The sequence below is a fragment of the Coenobita brevimanus genome, chromosome 82, assembly GCF_032717465.1.
Source record: "Coenobita brevimanus isolate Jiangsu-jjx chromosome 82, ASM3271746v2, whole genome shotgun sequence".
Classification (NCBI taxonomy): Eukaryota; Metazoa; Arthropoda; class Malacostraca; order Decapoda; family Coenobitidae; genus Coenobita; species Coenobita brevimanus.
In genome coordinates this window covers 19,652,224-19,656,379 of record NC_137035.1, presented here as the reverse complement: position 1 = coordinate 19,656,379, position 4,156 = coordinate 19,652,224, and the positions used below count along the sequence as shown (strand labels likewise).

At 41.3% G+C, this 4,156-nt stretch overlaps 1 pseudogene; it reads left to right on the top strand.

Moving 5' to 3' along the window:
* Nucleotides 1–842: 842 nt before the first annotated feature.
* On the top strand, nt 843–1,413 carry LOC145409615 (uncharacterized; annotated as a pseudogene).
* The last annotated feature ends 2,743 nt before the right edge of the window (nt 1,414–4,156 follow it).

Sequence of the window (4,156 nt, the reverse complement as noted above, 5' to 3'; positions counted from 1 at the left end):
GACACGTGGCAGGCTTTTTTCCCATGTTGCCACGCCAAGGTCGGCGAAGGACCCAGGATCACTCCATGTCTAGCCACCACCCAGGATGGAAGGTCCCACAACTCCCACTCGCTCCCGCTCGAGAGTGCTGCATAGCAGGGAAAAGGAGTTGATATACAACGTTAACAAGTATTTCTCAGAAGAAAAGGCTTGTAATGGATTTATAATCCCGCCTTCAAAAGCATCTGCTCGCACTGCGAAAGCCACCAACGTTTCTGAGAAAACAGTTCAACGAATTTGCTCGAAACAGACACTGACGTCACCAGAACGGCCTATGTTTTTATCACCACGGAAGAGGAAATGTGCTGCACCTGTTACGAGTTGACGATTTTGATAAATGTGCAATAAGAAGAATAGTCTTGGGATTTTATGAAAGGCATGAAATCCCAACTCTGCAAAGAATTCAAGAAGACCTTAAGGCAAAAATATCCTTCAGTGGCGGCATAACCTCCCTTCACAAGATTCTGCAGGAGACTGGCTTCAAATATGCCAAGGTTAATGGCCACAAATTCCTTATGGAGAGGAATGATGTTGTGGCTGCTCGCACAAAGTTTTTGCGAGAAATAAAGCAAGTAAGACAGTCCTCCCATAATATCGTGTATCTGGACGAGACTTGAATGAACCAAAATTACACGGTTGGAAAATGTTGGACAGACACCGCATCACCACAAGCCACTGGAGTACGACAGCCAACAGGAAAAGGAAGTCGTCTGATCATTCTTCATGCTGGAACGAAAAATGGCTTTGTAGACAACGCCGAGTTAGTGTTCCAGGCCAAAAACGACGGGGATTATCATAACCAGATGAACTCAACACTTTTTGAGGAATGGTTCAGGAATCAGTTGCTTCCAAACATTTCACCAAATTCGGTAATCATGATGGATAACGCTTCCTATCATTCTGTCAAGCTTGAAAAAAATGCCTACTTCATCATGGAGAAAATCGGACTTGCGGGACTGGCTGATAAAGAAGGGAGTGCAGCCCCAAGATAACTTATCTAAAGCAGAGCTGCATGAGCTTGCCAAGAAGTTGGATATCACCACATCCTACGTAATCGACACGATTGTGGAAGAAGCAGGGCATCGGGTTTTGAGATTACCACCATACCACTGTCAATATAACCTGATTGAGCTCATTTGGGCTCAGGTGAAGACTCATATAGCCAAGAAGAACACCTTTAAAATGGTTAACCTTAAAGTTCTTGTCAAAGAGGCTCTGAGTCTTATCACACCACAAAGTTGGATGGAAGTAGTGCGACATGCCGAACAAGTACAAGATGAAGATGCACAGCAAGACATAGCAGCTGAACATTTCGTAGAGTCATTCGTCGTCAATATAACAGAAAGTTCTGATGACGACGAAGATTATGATTAAAGATCAGAGAGAGGATTAGGCCTATAGGGGAAACCTCTTAAAAATAAAACGCGCCTAGACTTTTACCTCATAGGTGGTGTGGAAAAAAAGTTGAAAATAAATAATAAATATATATAATATATATATATATATATATATATATATATACCGGTATAGAGAGAGAGAGAGAGAGAGAGAGAGAGAGAGAAAAAAACAGGTGGGATGGGGGTAGATAGGGAGACAGAGTGATTATCTGATAATTGGCAACGTCGCACTCGGGGAAATTCAAACTTCTGCCACACCCTGAACGGACTTCTTGCTGCGAAAGGAGTATAAGTGAAAATACCCCACACTTGTCAAAAGATGCCATAAATATCCTCAATACAATCTGTGCATTACAATTCTCACCAATAATTTTTAGCCCTATGTGACAAGGAATCTTGCATGAAAAGCAAACATTACACAGCTGGTGACTCAGTGGGAATAGCCCACACAAACAGAACATAACCACTTCAGTACGACTCAAAACGTTCTGAACCAATATTTTTAAAAGGTTCTAAACTAAAAAAATGAAGAATCATTCAAACCATTACATCAAGTTGAAGTGTGCCAGGATTATCCTACATATGAGCTGTGCATTATACAGTGGAAGCTCGATTATCCAGCTTTCGGTATATCCGGGCCGTGACCCAATGGTTCAGTGGTACGGTAATACATAGAATTATCCGTACGATAGCTCCGATTTAAACAGGAAGCATCCAGTTGCTAGGGAGCGAGGAATGGGTAAGCCAGGGAGAGTCTGCTCACCCTGCCCCCACCCACACCTCCTGCTCACAACTCAATCACAAGGGTGGTAGGGTGGAGTTTGGTGAGGCAACTGATACTCCTGACCTAGCCTAACCTTGCTTAACTACTTAATAATTTAACCTAATTCAACCTAACCTGACCTAACCTGGGCTCCAGTTGGGAACTTGGGAAACTAAATCCACTTTTGTGTACGATGAGTTTCTTCCATTATGCCCGAAGCAATCGTAGGTACGGCTTAACCCGCCCCATCCCGACGTTTTTGGACCTTTTTTTTTTTTTTGGCTCAAACATCCGCTTTTGGTGAGAAACATCGAAAATTCATAAAGAAATCGCTCACCTGAGGTTTAAAATACCGGATTTAGGTGAGAGTACTTCCTTACCTGACTGGGTTTTCTAACAGGCTGGCACCAAAGAAAACGAGTTCTATGGGAGGGTAACCATTTTATCCACTAATAAACAGTATTTATTTATTTACTTGGTACGAATTTATATGTAGTACAAGAGTATACTGGTTTTCAAACAGTAATATAGGCATTATAAGCATTGTTTCACTCATTAACTCATCACCATTCATGACCTTTTTTTTCCCACATTACCTGATCATCATTTCTGACTGTTTCTTCCTGTAATGCTATGTAAACCTTGTCTTCTACATTGTCATCGATTGGGGAATCACTCTGGCCCTGAATGTCTCTATTGGCCTGGTCACTGGTAACAGGTGAATTGCCGAGACAATGGCATGCAGGGGGGGGGGGGAGAGGTTATGCGGTGTAAGGCATTGTTCCTGCTTGGCATCTTGTAGAGGAATAGAGGAAGGTGTCCCGTGTATACGTGCCAAAAATCACTCGCGAAAATTGAAAATTGTGCAAATTAAGGACCTTGCAATGTTGCCGCGTTAATTCACGTCGCCGGGACGGCGCGGGTTAAAGAACGTGATAATAAATGAGAAAATCTTTCAGCCCGAGAAGGTAATTTACTACCCTCAAAATATAAAAAAACAGAAAACAAACTGGAGGAATATAAAGTGAATTGGTGAAGTCTTTAGGCTGTATGCTTAGATAAAAAGTACAGTAATGGGTTTCCCAATTTTAGGAAACGAAATGGAACAAGAATGTCTGTTAATCATTAAAAAAAAAAAATTACTCATCTCATGTGTTCTCGTAAGTTAGCATTCAGTTCTGCATTCTTCATTAGATGTCGCACTTCCCAACACATTTCGGACCGACAGAGCATAGTTATTTCTTCCTCTTACATTTACTGTTCATTCTTAAGTGTACTATATGTGTGAAAGAGAGTATTAATACAAACAATAATGCATTCCATTAACCCCATCACAGCTGTCAGCCTCGAACAATGCTTTACTGCACCGGTGTCAGGGATGTTGGGTTAGGGAGAGCTATAAAAAACTGCGAACAATTATGGGAAGGGAACGAAGGTCACTGGTATGTTTTCACGACCCTCCTCTACCATCTCAAACAGTCAGGCGGCCTGCCACTTCATTTCAGATGTTTTCGCCGATATGTTTAAATGCTAATGTCATATGCACCCTAATTATGAGTTTCTTCCATTATGCCTGAAACAATCGTTATGATAATAAGAGAGGAAATCTTTCAGCCAAAGTAATTTACCACCCACAAAACAGGCAGAAAAATACAGAAAACAAACTAGAGCAATATGAATTGATTTGGTACAGTTATTAGGCTGTATGCTTGGAGGAAAATTTATGAGTTTCACAATTATAGGGGACGAAATGGAACAAACATGTTTACTAATAAGAAAAAATACTTTCATCTCACGTGTTCTCGTAAGGTGGCATTCAGTTCCACATTCTTTGTTCGATGTCGCTTCCCAACACATTTCGGACCGACAGAGCATACAGTATTTCTGTTCCTTACAGTTAAGTGTACATTTATTGCACATTCTTTTGTTCGTTCGTGTATGTGTGAGAGAGAGAGAG